Source organism: Hypanus sabinus, chromosome 7 (genome assembly GCF_030144855.1).
Source record: "Hypanus sabinus isolate sHypSab1 chromosome 7, sHypSab1.hap1, whole genome shotgun sequence".
NCBI classification, from domain to species: Eukaryota; Metazoa; Chordata; class Chondrichthyes; order Myliobatiformes; family Dasyatidae; genus Hypanus; species Hypanus sabinus.
In genome coordinates, this window is record NC_082712.1 from 177,737,375 (window position 1) to 177,746,417 (window position 9,043).

The 9,043-nt window shown below is 51.5% G+C and overlaps 1 protein-coding gene across 6 annotated transcripts in view; it reads right to left on the reverse strand.

Annotated features, from left to right (window-relative positions):
- LOC132397426 (F-actin-monooxygenase MICAL2-like) overlaps nucleotides 1-9,043 on the reverse strand; it is a 301,318-nt gene that overhangs the window by 104,666 nt on the left and 187,609 nt on the right. The window lies entirely within an intron of this gene.

Genomic DNA, 9,043 nt, shown 5'->3' on the forward strand with positions numbered 1-9,043 from the left:
ACTTGTGCTCAGTTCTGGTTGTCTCACTATAGGAAGGATGTGGAAGCAGAGGAGATTTACAAGGATGTTGCCTGGATTGGGGAGCATGGCTTATGAGAATACATTGAGTGAACTCAGCCTTTTCTCCTTGGAGCGATGAGGATGAGAGGTGACCTGATAGAAGTGTATAAGATGATGAGAGGCATTGATCGTGTGAATAGTCAGAGGCTTTTTCCCAGGACTGAAATGGTTGCCACAAGAGGACACAGGTTTAAGGTGCTGGGGAGTAGATACAGAGGAGATGCCAGGGGTACATTTTTTACACAGAGAGTGGTGAGTGCATGGAATGGGCTGCCAGCAACGGTGGTGGAGGCGGATATGATAGGGTCTTCTAAGAAACTTTTAGATAGGTACATGGAGCTTAGTAAAATAGAGGGCTATAGGTAAGCCTAGTAATTTCGGAGGTAGGGACATGTTCGGCACAACTTTGTGGGGCACAGGGCCTGTGTCGTGCTGTAGGTTTTCTTTGTGGGCCACAGGGCCTGTGTCATGCTGTAGGTTTTCTATGTGGGCCACAGGGCCTGTGTCATGCTGTAGGTTTTCTATGTGGGCCACAGGGCCTGTGTCATGCTGTAGGTTTTCTATGTGGGCCACAGGGCCTGTGTCATGCTGTAGGTTTTCTATGTGGGCCACAGGGCCTGTGTCATGCTGTAGGTTTTCTATGTGGGCCACAGGGCCTGTGTCATGCTGTAGGTTTTCTATGTGGGCCACAGGGCCTGTGTCATGCTGTAGGTTTTCTATGTGGGCCACAGGGCCTGTGTCGTGCTGTAGGTTTTCTTTGTGGGCCACAGGGCCTGTGTCGTGCTGTAGGTTTTCTTTGTGGGCCACAGGGCCTGTGTCATGCTGTAGGTTTTCTTTGTGGGCCACAGGGCCTGTGTCGTGCTGTAGGTTTTCTTTGTGGGCCACAGGGCCTGTGTCATGCTGTAGGTTTTCTATGTGGGCCACAGGGCCTGTATTGTGCTGTAGGTTTTCTATGTTCGATGTGTCGTGTGTTTAGAGATGCCCTTCTGTTCTAACACATTGTTATGTGAGTTCCTGTCACCTTGAACCCGTATGGTCATTCTCCTCTGACCTCTCTCAGTAAAGAGGCTTTTCATCTACAGAACTGCGGCTCACTGGATGTTATGTTTGATTTTTGCACCATTCTCTGTAAACTCTAGAGACTGTTATGTGTGGAAATCTGAGGAGATCAGCAGTTTCTGAGATACTCAAACAACCCCATCTGGCACCAACGAACATTCCACAGTCAGATCACATCTCTTCCCCATTCTGATGTTTGGTCTGAACAACAACTGAACCTCTTGACCATGTCTGCATGCTTTTATGCATAAGTTGCTGCCACATGATTGGCTGATGACTATTTTCAACAACGAGCCGGTGTACCTAATAAAGGCCATTGAGTGCTGTGCAGAACAGGCCCTCTGGGGCTTGTTTTGCTGCTGTGTTCTGTGCTGTTTTGCCGAGTATTGTGGGCTTGCTGTGTTGACACTGGAACGTGTGGTGACTCTTGTGGGCTGCCCCCTCAGGTTGTGTTGGCCAATAACACAAACAATGCATGTCTCTGCATGTTTCAATGTCCATGCGATAAATAAATGAGTGTGAATTGGGACCTGAGCCTGGTGGAGAACGGTCTGTTGGCATTGGCTCCGCGCAGACGGACATCCGTAGTGGGAGTAATCTATTTATTCAGAGATAGTGAGGAACAGGTCCTTCCATCCCTCAGAACTGCACCACCCAGAAACACCAATTTAACCCTCGCCTAAACACTAGACAATTAACCTCTGAACCAGAACAGCTTCAGACTGCGGGAGGAAACCCACACATTCCATGGGGAGGAAATACTGTAAAAATGTCTTACAGGTGATGCTAGAATTGAACCCCCAATTCCGGAATACACCTGGAGGAATCCCACAGGCTCGCGGACAGAAGTACAAACTCCTTACAGATGACATCAGAATTGAACCGTGAACTCTGATGATCCAAGCTGTATTAGTATCACGATAATCACGATACCTTGGCGCCAAATCGTGTGCAATATATTAAACAAATAGCTCTTCCGGGATTTGAATCTCCAACCACTCAAATGCTCAGCGTCTCATCTGCAAAGCGAGAATCATCCCCCTAAACCAATCTCCAGGCAAATCCTGACACTGGTGTGTTTGTGTCACTGCCCTGACCAGGATTAGTCACGTAATACAGCTTCAGCTCTTTGGGCACCGTTTCAGTTCACCCCCACCAAGAACTGAAGTCTGTCAGAACAGTATGTGCTGAACAAATATTTCTGATAAGCCAGAAAAAACACAGCCATTGGCCTTGAGTTGGGTACTAGTTGGTGTGAAGAGGGAGTGGCTGCATCAAGGTCTGGTATGGAAACACCAATGCCCTTGAGCAGAAATTCCTACAAAAAGTAGTGGATAGTGCCGGGTCAATCACGGGTAAAACCTTCCCCACTACTGAGCACATCAACATGAAATGCTGACACAGGAAAGCAGCATCCATCATCAGGGACCCCCACCATCTAGGCCGAGCTCTCTTCTCACTGCTGTCATCAGGGACCCCACCACCCAGGCCGAGCTCTGTTCTCACTGCTGTCATCAGGGACCCCACCACCCAGGCCGAGCTCTCTTCTCACTGCTGTAATCAGGGACCACCACCACCCAGGCCGAGCTCTCTTCGCACTGCTGTCATCAGGTACCCCACCACCCAGGCCGAGCTCTCTTCTCACTGTTGTCCTCAGGGACCCCACCACCCAGGCCGAGCTCTCTTCTCACTGTTGTCCTCAAGGACCCCACCACCCAGGCCGAGCTCTCTTCTCACTGCTGTCATCAGGTACCCCACCACCCAGGCCGAGCTCTCTTCCCACTGCTGTCATCAGGGACCCCCACCACCCAGGCCGAGCTCTCTTCCCACTGCTGTCATCAGGGACCCCCACCACCCAGGCCGAGCTCTCTTCTCACTGTTGTCCTCAGGGACCCCACCACCCAGGCCGAGCTCTCTTCTCACTGTTGTCCTCAAGGACCCCACCACCCAGGCCGAGCTCTCTTCTCACTGCTGTCATCAGGGACCCCCACCACCCAGGCCGAGCTCTCTTCCCACTGCTGTCATCAGGGACCCCCACCACCCAGGCCGAGCTCTCTTCTCACTGCTGTAATCAGGGACCCCCCACCACCCAGGCCGAGCTCCCTTCTCACTGCTGTAATCAGGACCCCCACCACCCAGGCCATGCTCTCATCCCACTGCTGTAATCAGGGACCCCCCACCACCCAGGCCGAGCTCTCTTCTCACTGCTGTAATCAGGACCCCACCACCCAGGCCATGCTCTCTTCCCACTGCTGTCATCAGGGACCCTCACTACCCAGGCCGAGCTCTCTTCTCACTGCTGTCATCAGAGACCCCCACCACCCAGGCCGAGCTCTCTTCTCACTGCTGTCATCAGGGACCCCCACCACCCAGGCCGAGCTCGCTTCTCACTGCTGCCATCAGGGACCCCACCACCCAGGCGGAGCTCTCTTCTCACTGCTGTCATCAGGGACACCCACCACCCAGGCCATGCTCTCTTCTCACTGCTGTCATCAGAGACCCCCACCACCCAGGCCGAGCTCTCTTCTCACTGCTGTCATCAGGGACCCCCACCACCCAGGCCGAGCTCGCTTCTCACTGCTGCCATCAGGGACCCCACCACCCAGGCGGAGCTCTCTTCTCACTGCTGTCATCAGGGACACCCACCACCCAGGCCATGCTCTCTTCCCACTGCTGTCATCCGGGACCCCACCACCCAGGCCGAGCTCTCTTCTCACTGCTGTCATCAGGGACCCCCACCACCCAGGCCGAGCTCTCTTCCCACTGCTGTCATCAGGGACCCCACCACCCAGGCCGAGCTCTCTTCTCACTGTTGTCCTCAGGGACCCCACCACCCAGGCCATGCTCTCTTCCCACTGCTGTCATCAGGGACCCCACCACCCAGGCCGAGCTCTTCTCACTGCTGTAATCAGAGACCCCACCACCCAGGCCGAGCTCTCTTCTCACTGCTGTAATCAGGGACCCCCCACCACCCAGGCCGAGCTCTCTTCTCACTGCTGTAATCAGGACCCCCACCACCCAGGCCGAGCTCTCTTCTCACTGCTGTCATCAGGGACCCCCTCCACCCAGGCCGAGCTCTCTTCTCACTGCTGTCATCAGGGACCCACACCACCCAGGCCGAGCTCTCTTCTCACTGCTGTCATCAGGGACCCCACCACCCAGGCCGAGCTCTCTTCTCACTGCTGTAATCAGGACCCCCACCACCCAGGCCGAGCTCTCTTCTCACTGCTGTAATCAGGAACCACCACCACCCAGGCCGAGCTCTCTTCTCACTGCTGTCATCAGGGACCCCCACCACCCAGGCCGAGCTCTCTTCTCACTGCTGTCATCAGGGACCCCCACCACCCAGGCCGAGCTCTCTTCTCACTGCTGTAATCAGGGGCCCCCCACCACCCAGGCCGAGCTCCCTTCTCACTGCTGTAATCAGGGACCCCCACCACCCAGGCCGAGCTCTCTTCTCACTGCTGTCATCAGGGACCCACCACCCAGGCCGAGCTCCCTTCTCACTGCTGTAATCAGGGACCCCCACCACCCAGGCCGAGCTCTCTTCTCACTGCTGTCCTCAGGGACCCACCACCCAGGCCGAGCTCTCTTCTCACTGCTGTCATCAGGGACCCCACCACCCAGGCCGAGCTCTCTTCTCACTGCTGTCATCAGGGACCCCACCACCCAGGCCGAGCTCTCTTCTCACTGCTGTCATCAGGACCCCCACCACCCAGGCCGAGCTCCCTTCTCACTGCTGTAATCAGGGACCCCCACCACCCAGGCTGAGCTCTCTTCTCACTGCTGTAATCAGGACCCCCACCACCCAGGCCGAGCTCTCTTCCCACTGCTGTAATCAGGACCCCCACCACCCAGGCCGAGCTCTCTTCTCACTGCTGTCATCAGGGACCCACCACCCAGGCCGAGCTCTCTTCTCACTGCTGTCATCAGGGACCCCCACCACCCAGGCCGAGCTCTCTTCTCACTGCTGTCATCAGGACCCCCACCACCCAGGCCGAGCTCCCTTCTCACTGCTGTAATCAGGGACCCCCACCACCCAGGCCGAGCTCTCTTCTCACTGCTGTCATCAGGGACCCACCACCCAGGCCGAGCTCTCTTCTCACTGCTGTCATCAGGGACCCACCACCCAGGCCGAGCTCTCTTCCCACTGCTGTAATCAGGGACCCCCACCACCCAGGCCGAGATCTCTTCCCACAACCTATGGGCTCACTTTCAAAGACTTTTCAGATGTTCTCAACATTTATTGTTTGTTTGTGTGTTTATTTTTATTTGCAGAGTTTGGTTGTTTGTCCACCCTATGGGGCACTGTCTTCCATTGATTCTATTATTTTTCATTATATTTACTGCAAATGCCCACAAGAAAATATACCTCAGTGTTGTTCTCCTTCTACTACGTCGACTCAGGCCTAGGGGGCCAGTGTCTCCAGCCCTCTTCCCAGAACCTTTGATGCCCTGACTAATCAAGAACCTATCAACCTCCGTTTTAAATATAACCAATAACTTAGAAAGATAGAGGGCTATGGGTAAACTAGGTAATTTCGAAAGTAAGTACATGTTCGACACAGCATTGTGGGCCAAAGGGTCTGTATTGTGCTGTAGGTTTCTAACTTGTACTCCACAGCCACCTGTGGTAATGAATTCCACAGATTGACTACCCTCTGGCTAAAGCAATTCCTCCTCATCTCAATTCTAAAGGATGATTCCTGATGAAAGGTTTTGGCCCGAAACGTCGTCACTACCTCCTCCCATAGATGCTGTCTGGTCCGCTGAGTTCTGTCAGAATTTTGTGTTTTTATCTAAAGGAGCATCCTTGTATTTTGAGGCTGTGCCCTCTGGTCATGAACTCACCCATTATAGGAAATATCCTCTCTACATCCAGTTATTTAGGTCTTTCAATATTCAATAGGTTTCAACCAGATCATCCTCATACTTCTAAACTCCAGCTGATACAGGCCCAGTGCTATCAAAGCCTCCTCCATTAACCCTTTCACTCCCAGAATCATTTTGTGAATATCCTTTGAACCCTCTCCAATGTCAATGCATTTTTTCTTAGATAACGGGGTCTAAACTGCTCACAATACTCCAAGTGCAGTCTGAAAAAGTTCAAATGCCTGGACCTCAGCAACGACACAAGACAGATGTCCCACTATCTGGGGATCCAAGGCAAAATTTGATAGAAGTGCACAAAATTATGAGGGGTATAGATAGGGTAAATGGGTTAAGGGTGAAAGGTGAAATGTTCAAGGGGCATACGAGGGGAAGCTTCTTCACTCAGAGGATGGCAAGTATGTGGAACGATCTGCTAGTGGAAATGGCAGATGCGGATTTGATTTCAACATTTAAGAGAAATTTGAATGGAAGAGGTGTGGAGGGCTAAGACCTTGGTACAGGTCGATGGGACTAGGCAGATAAATAGTTCAGCATGGATTAGATGGTCCAAAGAACCTCTTTCTGTACTCTAGCATTCTATGACTCTGTTGGTCACCCCTGCTGCTGGCCAGATCACCTCTGAGGGTGATCTTGGATCAGACAATGCTTGTGGGCCTGCATCATGGACTCTACAATGGATGAGGGAGGTTAAGCCCATCATCCCTACTGGGGCAAAGGCTGCGACCGCAGCTTCAGAGTCCTCTATCCTGAGCCAGTTTCTCAAGTTGTACACAGGTGTTGCCCATCTTGGTGTCAGCATCGCCAGGCGTTCATTAGCTGGCCTCTCTTGAGGACGATCTGCCCTGTGGCTTCCATGGTCTTGCACCTACAACGTCATACGTCTTCTAGGCAGAGATCCCTCCTCCTCCAGGGATGAGGTCTTTGGATCTTCTGCTGGTGTTCCCCTCTGCGACTTACCATTTCCTTTGGCATTTGTCTGTCTTTCTCGGGGCTGACTTGCTCAGTCAAAGCTAACAGCAAGGATGAGAAGCGTGCGAGGAGCTGGCCGGATTCAAATCTGGGACCACTTGCCTGGAAGTCTGCTGTGGATGCCACTCCGCCACCGGCCGGCGAGTGCTTCTGTAGCCCAGTTGGGGTTGCTGGCTCCATGCTCAACCCTCCTCCCTTCACAGCCAGGCTTGGGACCGTCCATGGTGGAGGTAGATGAGACATGCTGGACTACGGTCTGGGTGCAGACTGATGACCAGGTTGGTGTGGAGCCCATTTCTGTGCTGTCGTACTCTATGACTGGAGTCACCCACAGAGACAAGCCAATGAGGACTGTGTTGTTACATTCTGGAAGGAAAAATCAAGGTAGAACTTCCACTTTAAAGGAAGGTCCCCAGTTCTTTTGTAGAACAGAGGGATGTTAGAGTACAGATACTGTATGTAGGAAGCATACTGGCCTCTGTTAGTCATGGATATTTTATCGCAGCTGTCAGAACACACAGCAGTTCTTATCGTGGGGTCGTCAGTGGAAAGGGTGAGCTGCTTCAAGTTCCTGGCTGTTAACATCTCTGAAGATCTATGCTGGGACCAGCATATTGATACAATCATTAAGGCACAACAGTGGCTATATTTCACTAGAAGTTTGAGGAGATTTGGTATGTCATCAAAGACCAACAAATTTCTGCAGATGCACTGTGGAGAGCGTTCTAACTGGTTACATCACTGGCATGGAGGGGCTAATGGAACAAACTACAGAAAGTTGTCAACTCACTCATGTCCATCATGACCACCACCCTCCCCACCACTGAGGACACCTTCGAAATACAGTGCCTCAAAAAAGCAGCAGATTTTCTTTACACAACACTTGCCCTCTTCACGTTCGTAACATCAGGGAGGAGATACAGGAAACTGCGGACACACTGTCAACGATTTAGGAACAGTTTCTCCCCTCTGTCATCAGGTTTCTGAATGGTCCAAGAAAACTACATCACTATTTTGCTCTCTTTTTGCACTATTTCATTATTTTTATATTCCTATTGTAATTTATAATTTTTTATGTACTACTGTTGCAAAAAAACTAAATTTTATCACACAGTGAAATAGTATGGTTATTTTGGAAGACCTGCCCTGGCCCAGCATGTAGATGCCGTTATGAAGAAAGCCCAGCAGCAGCTCCACTTCCTTAGAAGTTTGCAAAGATTCAGCATGACATCCTAAACTTTATCAAACGTCTATCGATATACGGTGGAGAGTAAACTGACCGGTTGTATCGATATACGGTGGAGAGTAAACTGACCGGTTGTATCGATATACGGTGGAGAGTAAACTGACCGGTTGTATCGATATACGGTGGAGAGTAAACTGACCGGTTGTATCGATATACGGTGGAGAGTAAACTGACCGGTTGTATCACAGCCTAGTATGGAAACACCAATGAAAAATCAAATAGTAGGGGATTTGGCCCAGCACATCATGGATGAAGCCCTTCCCACCGGAGAACACACCTACATGGAGCCCTGCGGCAGGAAGGCAGCACACACCATCAGGGACCCCACCACCCAGGACATGCTCTCTTCTCGCTGCTGCCAGCAGGAAGAAGAAACAGGAGCCTCAGCACTCACACCACCCACTTCAGGGGCAGTCACTACCCCTCAGCCAACAGGCTCTTGAATAGGGGGGACAACTTCACTCACCCCATCATTGAACTGTTCCCACAACCTTTGGACTCATCTTCATGGACTCTTCATGTTCTTAATATTTATTGCTTATTCATTATCATTATTTCTTTTTACTTTTACTTTAGCAGTTTGTTGTCTTTTGCACACAGGTTGGGTGTGGTCTTTCACAGATTCTATTGTGTTTCTTGTATTTACTGTGAATGCTCACGAGAGCACGAATCTCAGGGTTGTACATGGTGACATTTCTGTTCTTTGATAATTAATTTACTTTGAACTTTGACTCTGATTCCCCCCCCACCCCGGAGAGTTCATCAGTCACCTGGGGCTGCCTCCAGCATCAGCCTGTCTTTGCAAAATTTCTAGCC